This window comes from Sprattus sprattus, assembly GCF_963457725.1.
Source record: "Sprattus sprattus genome assembly, chromosome: 2".
NCBI classification, from domain to species: domain Eukaryota; kingdom Metazoa; phylum Chordata; class Actinopteri; order Clupeiformes; family Clupeidae; genus Sprattus; species Sprattus sprattus.
The window spans coordinates 59,480,023-59,499,431 of record NC_137921.1 but is presented as its reverse complement, the minus strand read 5'-3'; the positions used below and the strand labels follow the sequence as shown (position 1 = coordinate 59,499,431).

Genomic DNA, 19,409 nt, shown 5'->3' with positions numbered 1-19,409 from the left:
TATCATTCTTGACTGCATTGCATTGATGGTTGTATTGTGTCATCCTTTACCAAGTAAACTTATCTTGCTACAAAAAAGCTTTGTCCGGTGACTCCTCTCTAAACCAGCACGCAGGTAGAAAATACCTAACAGATGGTCTGGGGCTCTGTTGAAGCAGGGAAAGTTGACTATCTGTATTGTATCCAGGGTTAGTTACTTAACCAGCATGTATACAACAGCCTTTTGTCTTGACATGCTGTTCCCTCTGGTCAGTGTCTTATAGGTCCTAGTTTAAATTTCCTATGAGACATGGGCGTCAGTTTGGTGGTCACCCACAAATCAGTCTCATAAATCAATCTAATGTATCGATCTAATAAAATATATTGCACTATCAATTTGGAACTCTGAATAATTATGAAAAATGATCAACTACATCAAGGTTATCCTTTACGAGTAAAGGTTGAAGGTTAAAGGAGTTCTGAATAAAAGAGGGTTGCAGCATTTATTCTTGTGCAACATTGAATAATCCAATGTATACAATCAAAGCATTTTTTCCAAAATGATCAGTAATAAAACACAGAATATGTAATCTAACTGATGAATTAAAGGGTAGTGTGTGTGTATTAAAGAGAGGGAGTGTGTGTGCAAGCTTATGTGCTCTAGTGTGTGCATACATGTGATATGAACCAAGAACAAGCATATGTGAAGCACAAAGTTTAAGTGTTCCCTTCAGGTGTGTGGCTACATTGAGGCCAATGTATGTGTAATCCGTGTGAATAAGGTGCCAAGTTAGAGGAAAATGGTTTGTAATGCATGCAAGACCTAGCCTGGGTGCCATCCTTTTTGTACGCGCTCCACTGATTGCTGCCTTCTCACAACGGTCTGGGATCGCTCCACCAGGTTTGGTCTGGTTATGACGATATTCGGGCAGAATATGGCCGAGCGCGCTGATTGGTCCCTTCCATATGCGCCCCAGCGGGAAGGCTTCTCATTTTCATAAACATGGCCGACGCGGAAGCCGAAACAAGGTCTAACATGATCGAGCAGGCGATTTCGTCTGTTCTCGCTAATTTAGACGGAATTTCAGAGCTAAAACGTGAGAAAAATGAGGAACTGAAAGCTTTTCTTTCTGGGAAAGACGTTCTCGCCCTGCTACCAACTGGTTTTGGAAAGAGATTGATTTACCAACTTGTGCCTCTCGTATGCAAGAAACTTGCCCCCGCCCAGCGCGCCCCACATGGTTCAGCTCATTACAGTTCAGTTCATACCCAGACCAAACCGGGTGGAGCGATCCCAGACCGTTTGTTCAGCGAGAAGGCAGCAATCAGCGGTGGGTACAAAACTGATGGCACCCAGGCTATGCAAGACCCTTTGTCTTTGGGAATAACTAACCCTTGTATGGAGTGGCGAAGCCAACTTCCAAATAACCATCAATTTACAGTATATCTATGGAATCAGATCAATGCCATAAATATTTTGTAATCTGTAATATAGATTTTGTATCTGTAATATAGATTTAGTATCTGTGAAACCATCTACACTTTCAAAACCTATCTACAGATACGGATTTCAAATACGAAATGTATCTACACTTTCAAAAACTATCTTCACTTTCAAAATGTATTTACAGATACAGATTTCAAATACGAAATGTATCTACACTTTCAAAAACTATCTTCACTTTCAAAAACTATCTTCACTTTCAAAATCTTTCTGCAGATACGGATTTCAGTTACGCATTACGGATTTCTGTTACGAATTACAAAATCTTTTTGGCACTAGTGATGTGTCGTTCGTGAACGATTCGTTCATTTTGAACGAATCCTTACAACGACTCGAGAGTAACGAGTCCTCTCAAAAAAAGATTCGTTCTTTTTCTCGTTCATGACCGCGCATCGGGACAACTGGGACTGTTGCATTGGCTAAGCCAAGGAAACAGAAATGATTTGTTGAATGCAGGTCACGTAAAAATGATCCAAAGACCCGTATCCAAGAGACCCAGTCGGAAAAAGAACGAATCATTTCTGTTTCCTCTAGCTGACTGTACTGAGCCTATGCAGGTCACGTGGAAAAGGATCCAACGACCCATATCCGGCAGATGAACGAATCATAGATCCAAAGACACGGTTGTCAAAAGAACGAATCATTGAACGAAACAGACACGTTTGGCAAAAGAACGAAACATTGAACGATCCGGCAAAAGAACGAATCATTGAACGAAATACCCATATCCGGCAGATGAACGAATCATAGATCCAAAGACACGGTTGGCGAAAGAACGAATCATTGAACGAAAGACTGATATCCGGCAAAAGAACGAATCATTGAACGATATCCGGCAGATGAACGAAACGTTGATCCAAAGACGGTCGGGAGGTGAACGATTAGGTCATCTGCCGGATACAAGTATTTGGATCATTTTTCACACGATCTGCATAGGCTCAGCATGGGAAGCTAGAGAAAACCGAAATGTTTCGTTCATTTTGACTGGGCTCTGGATATTTTTTCATGTAACCTGCATAGGCTCAGAAGAGGAAACAGAAAGGACTTATTAACCTAGTTCACTTCCGAGTGTCTATGTTTAGTAAGACGTGAATGATATTCGTTCACAAGAAATAATTACAGGTTTAGTTATTTTAACTTTTTAAAACTTGTTTGCCGTGATCATTAAATGCTTATGTGATAATAAATGGCCATTTCATCCAAACTAGTAACCTCCATGAAAATATGATACGTATTTGTAGTGGACGTATTTACGCCAGTGAATTGGCTATAAAATAAAATAATATAAAAATGTTGAGTAGCACCCCCCCCCCTTTCCCCCCCCCCCCCGTTAAAATGAACGAGTGACTCGAAAAAAGATTCGTTCATTTTACTGAACGAGATTCAAAGATTAGAGTCGGTAAAATAGCTTGCTGGCATTATCCATCAGGCTACAGTTACAGATTGATTGGAGAGGACGCGTTTTACCAGCCTGACGATGGCATATAGGGCGTGTTTCAATCGAACCAGAAAAAAAATACCTCTTCGCTCAATTGGATATACCTAGAACCAATCAGAGCAACGTAGTATGACCACAACGTCGTAGACCATCGGGGCCAGCTGATACATTAAACTTTTATTGGATCCCGTAGGAAGGACAGCCAAAACATCTTTTTGATCGACAAATGCCTTGATCGTGTTTCTCTGTTCCTCTTTCAAAATGAATGCGCTGTCAATGTCTTCTAAAACAGACTTGAATCTCCACATTTAGCTCTCCAGCGGCAGCCATGAAAACAAATTCAACCCAAACGCTCTTTGGTGACATGGTTGGTTACATTGCGGTTGATCATCTGTCCATCATCGTATATAGCCCGCCCTGACAATTTGATTGGTCCGGACCGAGTTTTAACTTCTGATAATTTCTCCCCAACGGAGCAGTACCAGACTGAACTTCCAGACCTCAAATGTTGTGGGCGGGGCTAAGTTCTGTCTGGTATCCAGGCTAGCAGTTTACACAAGTTCATGATTAAACCACACAAACGATCCTGATCAAATCACACAATGGATGAATTCCAGGTGTACCAACAATGCTCCCAGATGGCACCCAAAAAATCAAATCCTGCGCACTTCACAGTGGAGACTCTAATTTAATGATGTTAGCCTCAGACATCTATGAATGTTAGCCCTGAGAGCTCAACGCACTGCAAGCATGTTGAGACGTGTTCATCGCTTTGAAATATCTGTGGCAGACACTCCTGTTGTGCTGTCAGAATTTGCATTATTCATATAGCGCTAAAACAATACAATTGTCTCTAGGCGGTTGAAAGAGCCTAGGGTCTGAACTCCCTTAAAGCAAGCACTATGGCGACAGGGGCCAGGAAAAACTGCCCTGAAACCTTGAGCAGAACCTTGGCACATAAGGGGGAAGTATCTGCTTGGAGCCGGCCGGGTAGAGACAGAGAAAGAAGGGAGGTGAGGGGGTTTTGGCAGAAGGGGAGGGGAGACATCAGGATGAGCATGCTAGCATACATGTGGTAAATATACACAATACATACAAACATAATGGTATATACATGATACAGAAAAAAATGATAATGGATAAGGTGAGGAGAGAGCTTTCAAGTATTGTAGAACAGCTTAGAGGGTATACAGTGTAATCGTAGGTTACTATTACAAGGGTAAGTAGACCGATGGAACAGAAAACTATGTCTATGCTGTTAATTATTTCCTTTACAGTTACAGCTAGCAGAGTATGGGGTAGAATAAGTGCATGACTGTGTGGTTTGGGTGGGTAGGTGTAGGCCGAGGGTCTCTGCAAGTAGGTCAGGTGAAGAACCACAGCCTCGAGATTTGTTTAGTTATGGTTGGCTGACCTAAAAACATTTTGCATGCAACCGTGAGAAAGTAGCTCCCCGCAATCTGCACTACTTCTCAGCGAGAGCCGCTAACACCTTTATGGATAAGGTGGTCAACAAGTTTATAGGAATGAAACGCCACCATGTTGATGTTTTCTCAGAGTTATAGGCCTATTAGCACGGCAATTTTTAATGTAAAATCAAATACTTATTAAGGATCAATCAATTAAATGTCTACAGTAATGCAATTTCTACAATTAATATGTTGAAAATCAAATCTGTTTTGTGTCTTGAGCCTTCTCTGGGAGGAACTGCACAGTAGACCTATGTCTAGACACAGTGTCCAACTAGTATGAAACAACATTCAGTGTCTTTAGAGTAATATTTGCAAAGAAGGTTTGGATGCCTAGTCAAATGTTTGGATGCTTAGCGTTTGCAAAATTGTAACTGAAGCCAATGTGTGTTCTTTTGTTATTTAATCAAAATTATTTGTATATGCTCATCATTTATTAACTCATTATATTTAATCAAATATGACTCATTAGCTTGTGTTGTTACTCAGCAATATGATGGAATCACAAAGCAGGGTGTTAAGGAGGAAAGTGTTTGAAATACTAAGATGTAGAGAACACTGTATTAACACAGAAAACCTACAAATCACAACAATGACACAAATAATATTTTATCTTTTAAACAGATTTGAACCTGTTTATGCTTCTGAGTGCAAAAAGAAAAAATTGGAAGTGAAGAATGCTCTGACCAGAACCAGAATGCCAGAGAGAGAGCAAAGCCCATCTAAGTGGTGCAACACAAGAATATGAATAGAGGAAACTAAACCAAGTCAGTCAAATCAGTCTCTCATGTCAAAGCAACAACTTAAAATGTTTCATTAAATTACCAAATCAGCCTATACCAGAACTTGGGTTGGAAAAATACACAATGTTTTTAGAGTATATTCTGCTTAGAATAAAATGACTATGGTCCCGACCTCAGGGACCTCAATGCTGTCTATGGCCATGTTATAAGATGTGAAGCATTTTCAAACTTTTGGAGGGTAATGTATATAGATTGTATATCAAATACATTCACCCTCTTCAATCACATCAGCACGTGCATTGTACTCTGAGATGTAATTGACTGAGAGATTGTATACTAATTAATCAGACAGACTGTTAGTCTCTTTTTCATTACAGAGCCTGGGGAAAGGGAACAGATTTCTTCCTTTCACTATATTCACCACTACCTAAATGATGAGATACATTTGTGAAACATTACAAACATCACAAAAGCAATATTATCTAGCCTTGCTACCACTGGTGGGTAGCACTTTGCGTTATATTTCCTAAATTCAGAGGGTATGGTATGACTATTTCTGCACAACCATGTTGTACACATGAAGAGGTGAAAAAAGGGGGGTTTCATCGTAACATAATAATTAAAATAAGTCTCCTTGAAATATTTATAAGCTTGTTTGTAGTATGTATAACTATTAAAGGAAGTCTAGAAGGGACTGAATCAATACATTGTTGCTGTGTTCATTGACTATTTGTATAGAAAGTCTCCATGTGTGTCCCATGGAGACTGAATAAGCCTGTTGACCATAAACCATTTCATCTGATGTGGCGCCAAAAACACATGACCATATCATCTATGATCTACATGGTAAGCCCTTTGTAGACAAATACAGGAAATATTGATGCTTCTCCCATGTTTGATATTTGTGACACAAAACGCATACCCTCGTTAAATGAAAATTCATCAAGCTTTACTTTAATGCATATAACAGTCATTACAGTTTCATGATCCTGCTATGTGACCCATTCTTAAGCAGTCGAGGGAAGATCTTCAGATTTGTCACCGCTACTATGATGAGGAGGAACAACGGCAGATGGGAAAAACTTGGTCTACAAGAGGAAAAAAAACAACTCATTCTTAATGATCCATACCTCTGGGTAAAACAGCACAGTCACAACAACTAAATGTTATTGTTTATGTCTTACCTCAGAGGTGTCCACTGTGGTGGCAGCAACATAAGGTGGGGCCTCATACTGGGCCTCTTGACTTGAAATATCGTTTGCCATCTGTGCAACATCAATAGAAGACATACTATTATTGATATTGATAGACATACACTGCACAGAAAAAGAGGGTGATGAATTGACATATCAACAAGGCCCGTCCTGTATATCAGAAAGAGACAGCTTCACAATAATTATAATTATTACATTATCATAGAAATTAGAAATGGCAGAATGTGTATTCGTGCTCACCCAACTCTGACTGTGCTTCTTATCAGCTGCAACAGTTAGAAAGCCAGCACACACACCACACACACACACACACATACACACACACAGAGTATTGTTGACAGCTTAAAAATATGTACGTATACTATATTAAGCTGAAATATCACTGAAAGCCATTACCATTAAATTAACTATCATGTTGAATAATACTGCATTTATTATGCAATACTACTAATATAACACTGAGTAGGTTAACACATGAATGGGTGAATGAATCTTACTATTAGGGATCCCCAGAACATGATACCACTCATTGTTGATATGGTCGTGACATCAACAGCTGTAACAATGCCGAACATGAACAATACAACACCAATCAGTATCTGAACTGTCTGTGAAAGGTGAAAACAATCATTGTTATTTGACATTCTGTAAAAATATGTTATTGATTTCAGTTATCATCAAACTGGTGAATAACGTTATTATGAATTTGAGGAGACGTACTCCCAGTGTGGTCCGCGGTCTTCTCACAAATGTTTCTAACAAATGGAAGAGTGGCACAACAGCGCCATCCTGGGTGGAGCTTCTCTTAGGGCACTGTTTTGTAGCACTGAGGAAACTGGTGGAAACACCACATTTGGTGGAGCATCTCCCCTCAAGACATCTTGGTCTCGGTACACGTGTGTAGCGACCACTAAGCCATTACCAGAGGCAACACTGGTGGACATCTTCATCAACAGAGGTCTAATGAAATTACAATTGGCAAGATTAAAACAGATTTAACTGAAAATACAAAGTAGAAATCTATTGTACCATTCCATGATCGAGTAGTCAAATATGTAAATCACACCTCCATAATGTCTATCTGCTGGCAAATGTATACCCAAATACATGTGTAACCGGCAGAACTCCGGTACTGTTCTCAAGCAGCCACCGTAGCTCGGGTCCTGCTCTGCCACGCCCCCGAGTAGCACTCCGTGGCTGTTCATTACTTAGCTAAAGTGCTGCGCCTATATAACCAGCTCACCAGGTAGGTAAATACAGGTGTCGGTTTCCACATTCTTGCTCTGTGCGTTATTGTTGCATAAGGTATGTGCTCCTGTTTTATTTCAACTATGTATACAGCTTGTTAGCAATTCAGCTAAATGATCTTTCATGCCTAAAGTGACTATTTGGCAACAGGTGTTTACCGTTCACCCAAACGCTTCCGGGTATGCCTGTCCGCTACCGAAAGGTCTGGGTTAGACACCGAGCAAGCACACCCGATGTAACCGACGGAAGACTGGTTGAGGTGTTGGTTGGGAGATGCCCGGGGCTTTATGTTCAGTGAGTGTTCCGTCAGTGATGCATGCACATAAAGGTAACCTGCGACAATGCGTGCTGTCATATTCATCATAATGTGAGTGCTCATTTTGAATCATTGTTCATGACAGATTGTTGGTTCCTTTATCTAGGAAGATTTGCCACTGCTGCTTTGCCTGTCGTAAAATGAGTGTGCTTTCAGCTTTGCCCTCCGTTGTTTTGAATAGCACAGGGAGTATTGCAGCTGTTCTACGGGGCAGGTCCCACGGCTGGCGTGGCGGTCTCAATCCCTTTTTCAGGACAGGTAACCCCTGCAACAGCTGCTCCCTATATCCCCTTCCATTCTGGTGGCAGCCATTACCCACTCCCTATTGCCGTATTTTATCCTCATTTAGTTGTGTATAAATAAATACTGTTTTATACTGGAATACATTGTCTTTGTTTGTCACTAGAACGTACCTGGGTGAGAACCCGCTTGTCTCTGTTAAAAGGTACCATTACAACAAAGTCGTGTCCAGAGCCAAGACCTTAAAAGTCCCTTAGGTTACACATGCATTTCTAACAACTTTTTGTGTGTGACATATACATATACATATACTGATTTAAGTAATATTAAATATATTGTAGCTTTCAGTAAATGTCACACATTGTTTGAAAATGGTTGTGGCCAAGAACAATGTGTGGCTGTCAGCGTGTGCTCTTTACTGTGCTATCTTTTTACAACCTTTTTACAAACATTATAAATGGAAACAACATCACAGCTAGACTTTGGCCTCTCTTATTTCCTCCTTAAACACTTCATGTGTTAACCCAGATAGAGTTTCCCAAGTATAACCCATGGCTATAGACATGTAGGTTTTTCTAGAATACGTGTCAAAAGGAAAAAACCTGTATATATAGGGGCCACACATGATGATTCATATCTTTTAAGCCTGTGACACGAGAAATGTCTGGCTGTCGGTAAGCATCTGGTTTTTGAGGTGTGACCTGCACCATTGCCTCTAGTAGGGCAGTTTTTCTGCCGAGATTGAGTATGTTGAAACGGAGCCCATGAGAAAGATCACTCTGATAAGCAGTACAACGAATAAGATGAAAAAAATATTATAGAGATATCATATTATACCTCTCAGACGAAGAAATGTGTTCACATGTTTGTGAACATTTGGTTAATAAATGGTCAATGCAATGTCCATGTTAAAAAGTAGGCTACACTATACAAGAACATGACTGGTAAACAAGACATGATACAGAACCTCTCAAAATCTACACTAGTTGTGCCAGTTTAGAGTTGGTTTATGGTGTTCCCGTTTGTGAATGCAAATGCTGTCATATGCCCGTGTATCCAAGGAAATAAGTAACTCACCTTTACACTGAAACACAGCTTTTAAAAAGATCACAGAACGTATGTGCTTCTTGATCGTTGGCTGTTGTCTTTGCAGTGTGTTCAAAAGCAACTTTTTGGCACAGACACAGCCAATGTAAGGTGACGTAAGGTAAAAAGTCAGTCAGAAATATTGGAAAAGGTCATTCTGCAAATGCAGAATGAAAGGTCTTTCTGCAGATCTAGATCTTCGTTTGTGTAAAAATTTAAAATTAAAATGTAAAACTCTACCTAACATCCCACCTCATTCAAGCACATCTTCCACCTGAAATCTAGGCTACTATTTTAAGACTCATTAAATTCAATTATAATGATTTGTCATAGATGAGGATTATGCACCTGGATGAACAGCAGTATGTGGCATTAAGGACCACAGATTGGGTAGTGTCACAACACACTGTGTCTTATTAGAATGCTCTTTCTTGCTAGGAACTGTAACTAGTAATAGAACCCCACATTCAGTTACATAATATGTTTTATCTGCTTAATCTTTCAATCATAAAATCTGTCTGTGACAATCCTTACTTTCAATACACACCTTTTGGTAATCAAGACATTTATAAAAATGATTTTTTTAAAGAACAATATATTATGAAATGTAGAAACATCAGCTTTTAATGTAGATTAGATGATTCGGGTCACTTTGGGGGCAGGGCATACCACGATACACAACAAAACGTATGTGGATTTTTTTAATTATAAGATATGGAACTGGTTGAACTGGTGTTCATTTTACAGCACAATTAACTGATGTTTCTCCTTGTCAACAACAAACTGTAAACACATAACAAACACTGTATAACACAGATGATGATGACAGACACTTACCAGTATGTATAGGCTATACATTCTGACAATTCATAGGCAGACAACAACACAATATTATATGTTATAATCAGGTGAATGAAGCCTTAAAGGCACCCAGTGCAACTTTCGAGGCTTAAAAATAAACATTCAATTTCTAGTCTTTTTTACACGTAGTAAGTTTCAATAACTCCATACCATTACATATCGACATTCAAGGAGCAGAGATGAGACGTTGAGTGGTGAGAACTGATAGAAAATCGATAACAACAACAATCGCCGCCATTTTCTTTCTTTATTGGTGCCACCATTAAATAAAGCAGGATTCCAGTCAATGTTAAAATGGCCTCTCCGATTGTTGTTGTTTACGATTTTTTTTAATCAGTTCTCACCACACAACGACGTCTCATCTTTGCTCCTTGAATGTCGATATGTAATGGTATGGCGTTATTGAAACTTACTACGTGTAAAAAAGACTAGAAATTGAATGTTTGTTTTTCGAGTCTCAAGCCTATAAAGTTGCACTGGGTGCCTTTAATAGTTCTGCCCTAGACTCTCTAAACAAATGTTCAAGAAAGTTATGGATGAGATCAAATAAGTGACTCAGTGCTAAATACCTTGAGGATGTATTTAGCCAGTCACTTGGAGAATGCTAGTTAGCTAAAGTTTCAATGAAATAGATACATTTAAAAGAATAGATACATTTAGAAAAAGTGTATAGAAATTGCTTGACATGCATACATGCACACACTTACTTTTTAAGAATGTATTGAAGACGCAAATTATTCAAAAGAGAGTCACAAGGTTACCATTTGCTTGAGGCATAAAGCCTCCCCTGTAAATCTAGATGGAGTCACATGACTCATTCTTTGGTAGTGGTGTATTGTGGGGGCAGATCTTCAGGTTGGCCACTCCTCCAACCATCAGCACTGCTGTGATGAAGAAGAGGAGTCAAACTGGTTGGGAAGAAAGGCATCTGGAAAAGCAACACATGAAGAAGATAGCTGAAGGATTCACACCCACCTATTTATCACAAGATAATTAGTAATGGTGTTTTCCAAATAAATATTCATGACTCTGTACCTGTGTACCCTGTGGAGGTTCTGACGGGTGGGAGGTGGGAAAAGAGGGGGGCACCTGGCTTGAAACGTATACAACCCGCTATAAAATCAAATACAAAACATGTAAAATTCACTGTGGAGTCTACTAACTGACTGACATTGGCACCAAAAGTGCTGCTGGATTGTAAAGATGTATCGCAGTTTTACTCACCTCAGTGTTACAACAGCCGGTGGCTTTGCAGGCAAACGCAGACACACATATGGAGATAATGAACTCCAGCACTGACAACACAAGCATCACTCCAGCAATCCCCCATGCCCTGCTCTGATACGTGGGAAACAAAACATTCAGAGCCAAATGACTCACCCCGTTCTAAATTAATTTATCGTGTATGTTACACACTGCAGTTTAGACTATATGAAGTGAAGTGTACAGACCAAGACCATATCCTTGTTCCTCTGACATGGATCGGCATAGGCATAATAGTCTCCCCATTCATCATAAGGGCCATATCCTCTGCTCATTTGACAACGACCGATAGACAGATAGATGATGATAAAATCTATGCTATGTAGAATTATGGCGATCCCTGCAGTTATTGTGCTAATGATGTTCATCCCCAGTGAAGCTTTCACCTGCATGAACAACGTGAAAGAGTAAATCATTAGAGGCATTATTGCTCAATAGATTTCAAGGTATGAATATCTGCTGGATAATGTATTATAATCACCCAACCGCATTAAACTACCCAAAATGCGTTATTATGTGGCTCATACTATTGACCCGTTAGTGTTCATACAATTTCCACATTTCACATCAAATTTGAACATGTCTCAATACTTCATAATCAATCAGTGTCTTAAAGAGAAACTTCAGGATTCTTCAACCAGGGACCTGATTTTTTTAGATCTTTTAGGGTCCAATTTTTTCACAAGGGACAAAGACGATTGAAATCGTGAAAAAGATGAAAGTGTATCTCTGTATAGATCCTTTCCATGTTGTCAGACCCTAATAAAAACATTTATTAGCCTGCCAGTGGCTAAAGCAAGCGGTTTTACTTTAACGTGCATGTGTCAGCCTATTGGGACTGTATAGGTGAATGGTATAGTGTGTTTCCAGCTTGCTACAAATATTGTGTGCTTTGACTTTTGATTGCTGTGCTCATGTAAGATGTATTGATTGCTCTGATCTCTTATGTTCACTGTTCACTGTGTGTATTGCTGTGATCTTCCTATTATGTGCACTGTGTGAATTGCATAGACTACTATTCCCCACACAGACTTCCAATTAGGGATTACAAATTACTATATGGCTTTGACCTGGACAATAATTACCTGGACAATTATCATTTAGCCTATGCCCGAGATTGTGGGGCAGAGAGGAGGGGTATAAAAAGAGGAGGCTACAGACTAACAACAAAACGACGGGGACAGCGACACCAAGCTCCCAACACCCAGAAGATCACGCCTCTGATTGCCTGCCAATGTTCGCCTGCTCAGTGACTGTGGATTTATCCCGTGGATATTTAATTGATTGAAGACTGCTTTTAAAACTCTTTCATCCCCATCTTGTAAAGCTATTTTATACTTACATACTTTGTGGTACTTCTGTGTCCTGGGCATTGGTAAATGAGGGGATGAGTGGTAACGAGGTTACAATGGCAAAATGGCTGACACATGCTTGCTCCATAGGATAAAATTAGACAGACGTTTTGCGGTTTCCTGTTTTAACATTCTAACTCATTACTGAACCAATTTCGATCCTTTTTGTCCCATGTAAAAATTTGGAGCCAAAAAGATCCCAGATTGAAAAATCCTGAATTTTCCTTTAAAGCAGCAATGAGGAGGGTAATCTAAAACTAGCCGATAACTTTTGTGAAGTCCGCATAGCTACTTGTTACTTTTTAAGATTTTTAATTAAGTTGCTCTTATTGAAGCTAGTTGTCTTTGTGCCTCCTCTTCATACATTTGCAGATCACATTTCTACATTCTGAAGACCTGATGTCCTCTTTGTCACAGTAATATGCCCAATAAAATAACCTACTGCCAGACTGCCTGCCTAACCTCGTATCATGGTATTGGTCCTGTTAGATGTGAGTTATCACAGAAAGATTACCACATACCTATAGCTTAAGAGTTTCTCCTTCACCCAAATACTCACCAAACACTGACTGAGATTCTTATTGGCTGCAACAGTGAGAGAACCTGCGGTGATGTACTGAAAGAGAGACATTTGACATTTTAAGCAGTCAACCCTAGTGCTGTAATACTGAAAAAAGGTAAAGGACAATATGTTTCAAAGAATACATTGATAGAAAAAGACAGTAACAAACACATTAACACATTATAAAAACACATTCATTTTGCACATGGATTTAGATTTTTTTTTTATCTCACAATGATGGCTCCCCAGAACATGATGCCAGAGAAAAGGGATGCTGTTGATGCATAGAATGCTGTCACAATACCGAACAAGATCACAACCATGCCAACCATTATTTGAACTGTCTGTGGAAAACAAAAAGAAACATCTTATGTCTCAGAACCTCTCCCTGCTCCATGAAAGTTGATTGCAAAGGACAGGTTTAATGCCAGATAACTTAATTAGGGTTGTCAGACTCACTCCTAGGGCTGCTGGTCGTCCTTTTAGGAATTTCCCAAGCATAGAGGAGACTGGTGGAACAACTCCGCTCTGGGGTGAAGTGGCACTCTGGGCACCTTGTGGTGGGTACGAATGAGTGACCACCACAAAGCCACTAGCAGGGGGTACAGAGTTGGCCATCGTGGATGATTAACCTATAACATTAAATAACAAGGTGAGCCTAGTATAGCCTGTTCAGAGAAAATGCAAGTCATTTCCTAAAGAAATATTCAAATAATGCTTTCAAACATGGTCATTAATATATGATGAGTTAATAAGTTGATGTTCTTGCTCAAGATACTCTGCACAAGAAGAGGTCTAATAGCGGCTGAATGCCAGTATATGTGTGTGGGCAGGAAATCACACGGCACATAGGTGAAACAAGAGTGAGCGTGTGTGTTTAACAAGAAAACCAACAGTCAAATCATCTCTGTGGTTAGGGTAAGACTGCTTGTTTTCCAATCAGAATAGATTATAGTCTCATATAGAGTATAGAATAGCATAGAAAATAGAATCAGAATAGAGTATAGCATTATCACTTCTCATTAATAGCCAAGAGAAAATAAGAATTTGTAAGAAAATCTGAATTATTTTCACCAGCACTGGGTTTTAGATACATTTACATTCTGCTGCTATTGAAGCTCATTCAGACGGTTTCTTGCACCCAGACCACAAACCACTGACAAACATTTTCTCTGCAGAGCTCATAGATACTTAGAACCTCAATGTGTATTGAATAACTCTTTGGGCTCCTTAGTCAAAGGAGAAAAACACATCCTGAAGGCAGCACCTTTTTCTGTGAGAAAGTTTAATCAACAATCTGCTTCTCCTTGTGTGTGAATTATTTTCAAAATCCACAAATGATCATTATCAGAGCGGGAAAACCCATTTCAACTAAAAGTTGAAATTTTATTTTAGAGTAGACCAGTACTGGTCTTTGATTGAGTCTGACTTTCATTTTACACAGTGCTTCTGATGTGTTTGCTTTATTAAGTAGTTTCTTTTACCTGAGTTTTAACTAAGACTGCCTCTCTGAAATGAGCTGACACAAATTTAGAGTGTCTAGTTTAAGAAAAAGACGCCTCACAGGTCCTCAACTAGCAGCTTTTTAAATGGTACCTCCACCTTCTACAGTGGAGAGGCGACTGCGATGCTGGCCTTATAGGCAGAGTGGCAAAGAAAAAGCTATCTGAGACTGGCCAATAAAAAGAAAAGATTGATATGGGCAAAAAAAACACAGACATTGGACAGAGGAAGATTGGAAAAAAGTGTTCTGAACGAATTTAAAGTTTGAGGTGTTTGGATCATACAGAAGAACATTTGTGAGACGCAGAACAGGTGAAAAGATGCTGGAAGAGTGCCTGACGCCATCTGTCATGCATGGTGGAGGTAATATGATGGTGTGGGGCTGCTTTGGTGCTGTTAAAGTGGGAGATTTGTACAAGGTAAAAGGGATTTTAAATAGGGAAGGCTATCACTCCATTTTGCAACGCCATGCCATACCCTGTGGACAGCGCTTGATTGGAGCCAATTTCCTCCTTCAACAGGACAATGACCCAAAGCGCACCTCCAAATTATGCAAGAACTATGTAGGGAAAAAGAAGGCAGCTCGTATGCTGTCAGTTATGGAGTGGCCAGCGCAGTCACCGGATCTCAAACCCATTGAGCTGTTGTGGGAGCAGCTTGGCCGTATGGAACGCAACAAGTGCCCATCAAGCCAATCCAACTTGTGGGAGGTGCTTCAGGAAGCGTGGGGTGAAATTTCTACAGATTACCTCAACAAATTAACAGCTAGAATGCCAAAGGTCTCCAATACTGTAATTGCTGCAAATTAACCCCTTTTTTTTACGAAAGTAAAGTTTAAAGAACAAAATTAATATTTCAAATTAAAAAACATTATTTCCAACCTTGTCAATGTATTGACTATATTTTATATTCATTTTGCAACTCATTTGATAAATACAAGTGTGAGTTTTCATAGAAAACATGAAATTGTCTGGGTGACCCCAAACTTTTGAACAGTAGTGTAGGTGGAACAAGAGTGAGCGTGTTTTTAACAAGAAAACCAACCGTCAAATCATCTCTGTGGTTGGGGTAAGACACAAAATGTACTGCTTGTTTTCCAATCAGAATAGATTAAAGTCTAAAATAGAGTATAGAAGAGCATAGAATTAGAATTAGAATAGAGTATAGCATAATCACTTTTCATTAAAAGAATAGACTAGAGAAAACAAGTCAGACTGTTTCCTGCACCCAGACCACAAACCACTGACAAACATTTTCCTCTGCAGAGCTCATATATACTTAAAACCACAACCTCTCTTTGGGCTCCTTAGTCAAAGGCAAAAAACACATCCTGAAGGCAGCACCTTTTTCTGTGAGAAAGTTTAATCAACAACCTGCTTCTCCCTGCATGAGTATTCAAAATCTACAAATGATCATTACCAGTTCAACTAAAAGTTGAAATTTTATTTAAAAATAGACCAGTACTGTACTTTGATTGAGTCAGTGTTTCATTTTACAGGGTGCTTCTGATTTGTTTGCTTCAGTAAGTCGTTTATTTTACCTGAGTTTTAACTAAAACTGTGTCACACATATATTGAAATGAGCTGACACAAATTTAGATAACTAAATATACATTTAATGTATTATTGCAGAGTTCATCTGAAATTGACATCTACAGAATAGAATTTGTCCCACACCAGGTAACTCACATTTTAACCTTGTAAATATCACTTGTGACATAGAATGCAGAGAGTTCACTGTATATCCTCCTACAAACTGGTTTACTTTCTAATAATGTTACACACCTATCAAGAAAAATTCACTCAATACTAAGTTTAAGTCATGACAAAAAACACTTTTACTAACAAATGTTTCCAAGAGGACAGAAGTCACCAACGGTACCTTTTGAGTGGGCTGTTGCTGCTGCTGCTTGACTTGAAGTCTCAACTGGACTGTACCCTTGCTTCCGTGATGACTGCTTAGTAGTGAGAGCTTTGCAGTGATGCGTTTTCAACCACAAAAAAGTCAAATCTACGGAAATAATACAATATATGGGCCATTCTACCGAATTGGTGCAGTCACGTCGGAAATATTTTTTCCCCCAAAATATTTTTATTCTCAAAACTTTGTCCGTATGTACATTGTACCATATCTAAAGTACACATATCTAGTAAAAGAACAGTCCATTTTTAAATTGTATTTTCAGAATGTGTTGGAATGTTTTTCCTCTTCCAGAAATTGTCACTACCGAAACATCACATTTACTATAGTAAAAAAGTATTATTATTGACCTGTTCAGATTGTGTTTCCTTCCCTTCTCTGAAGAGTATTTTTACAAATATTTCTTGAAGGTTTTCACAATGAAATCCATAAAAACGAAATTTTTACCAAATTTTCAAGTTCAATTTATACAATGTATCTGTTTCGGTAGTGACTGCACTGTTGGATGGATGTTCATTTCTCTCCCAAAATCTTCCAAAAGGTGCTCTGGGCCGCCCTTTAGTCCACACAACACATTTATTTAACCATTTAATTTTGTCACTACCGAAATCATCTGGTCACTACCATATGCTTCGGTAGTGACTGTTTCGGTAGTGACAATTCTTCAAGGCTATTTTATGATATCTAGATAAAGAAGGTAGAATCTCCCTGAAAGGTGTGCACTGTTGCCTACGAGTGTGTCAATGTGATGTGTAAGATAAAATCTAAATGTATCGAATGAAATAAAGCATACATAAAACAGCAAGTTAGGTTCACATGGGAAAATGTAAGGCCAAAGTACTTGACAATATGCAATGTGCAGATCAGAAGATAAAAAATACAGAAGGAATATAAGGAGAAAAGTACCACAAACATCTTGTGTTTTTACTATGTACAGAGTGGACCAGACGATATGTTACCGTCTCATGATCGATGGGGGGGGGGGGGGGGGGGGGGGGGGGTGGCCTCTCGGGACCCAGAGTGACATCACAGAACTGAGCTTTAAATGCTTGAACATTTCTTGTGTTAGGCAGAAGGCCTTTTCTAACTATCGATGTTGATGTATCATTCTTGACTGTATTGCATTGATGGTTGTATTGTGTCATCATTTACCAAGTAAACTTATCTTGCTACAAAAAAGCTTTGTTCGGTGACTCCTCTCTAAACCAGCACGCAGGTAGAAAATACCTTACAGATGGTCTGGGGCTCTGTTGGAGCAGGGAAAGTTGACTATCTGTATTGTATCCAGGGTTAGTTACTTAACCAGCATGTATACAACAGCCTTTTATCTTGACATGCTGTTCCCTCTGGTCAGTGTCTTATAGGTCCTAGTTTAAATTTCCTATGAGACATGGGCGTCAGTTTGGTGGTCAACCACAAATCAGTCTCATAAATCAATCTAATACATATATCTAATAAAATGTATTGCACTATCAATTTGGAACTCTGAATAATTATGAAAAATGATAAACTACATCCAAGGTTATCTTACACAAGTAAAGGTAGAAGGTTTTAGGAGTTCTGAATAAAAGAGGGTGGCAGCATTTATTCTTGTGCAACATTGAATAGACCAACGTATACAATCAAAGCATTTATTCAAAATGATCAGTAAAAAAACACACAATATGTAATGTAACTGATGAATTAAAGGGTAGTGTGTGTTTATTAAAGAGAGGGAGTGTGTGTGCAAGCTTGTGTGCTCTAGTGTGTGCATACATGTGATATGAACCAAGAACGAGCATATGTGAAGCACAAAGTTTAAGTGTTCTCTTCAGGTGTGTGGCTACGTTGAGGCCAATGTGTAATCCGTGTGAATATGGTGCCAAGTTAGAGGACAATGGTTTGTAATGCATGCAAGACCCTATGTCTTTCGAAAGAATAACTAACCCTTGTATGGAGTGGCGAAGCCAACTTCAAAATAACCATCAATATACTGTATATCCCAACAGTAATGTTCATGTGCAATGGCAAAGGTAAACAGTATTATGGCTTAGCCAGATAGTATGCTAGGGTAGCTGTAAATGCCAAGCTATGACCACAACGTCGTAGACCATCGGGGCCAGCTGATACATTGAACTTTTACTGGATCCCGTAGGAAGGACGGCAAAAACATATTGTTGATCGACAAAAGCCTTGATCGCGTTTCTCTGATCCACTTTCAAAATGAATGCGCTGTCAATGTCTTCTAATACAGACTTGAATCTCCACATTTGACCTCTCCAGCGGCAGCCATGAAAATTAATTCAACCCAAACGCTCTTTGGTGACGTGGTTGGTTACGTTACGGTTGATCATCTGTCCATCATCGTATGAAGCCCGCCCTGACAATTTGATTGGTCCGGCCGAGTTTTAACTTCTGATAATTTCTCCCCAACGGAGCAGCGCCAGACCTGGTATCCTGGTATCTGGTATCCAGGCTAGCGTTTTACACAAGTTCATGATTAAACCACACAAACGTGGCAATATATGGCAAACAACAACACGCATGGTGCAAGCATGTTGAGACGTGTTCATCGCTTTGAAATATCTGTGGCAGACACTCCTGTTGTGCTTTCAGAATTTGCATTATTCATATAGCGCTAAAACAATTAAATTGTCTCCATGCGCTTGAAAGAGCTTAGGGCCTGAACCCCCTTAGAGCAAGCACTATGGCGACAGGGGCAAGGAAAAACTG

At 39.4% G+C, this 19,409-nt stretch overlaps 1 pseudogene across 1 annotated transcript; it reads right to left on the bottom strand.

The window, feature by feature from the left end:
• Positions 1-10,892: 10,892 nt before the first annotated feature.
• LOC308382801 (membrane-spanning 4-domains subfamily A member 4A-like) lies at positions 10,893-13,892 on the bottom strand (annotated as a pseudogene). Its single transcript has 7 exons — positions 13,734-13,892; positions 13,508-13,618; positions 13,272-13,328; positions 11,549-11,746; positions 11,322-11,435; positions 11,133-11,210; positions 10,893-11,025 (listed from the first exon to the last, which is right to left on the bottom strand). The product of its transcript is annotated as a membrane-spanning 4-domains subfamily A member 4A-like (transcript).
• Positions 13,893-19,409: the final 5,517 nt, after the last annotated feature.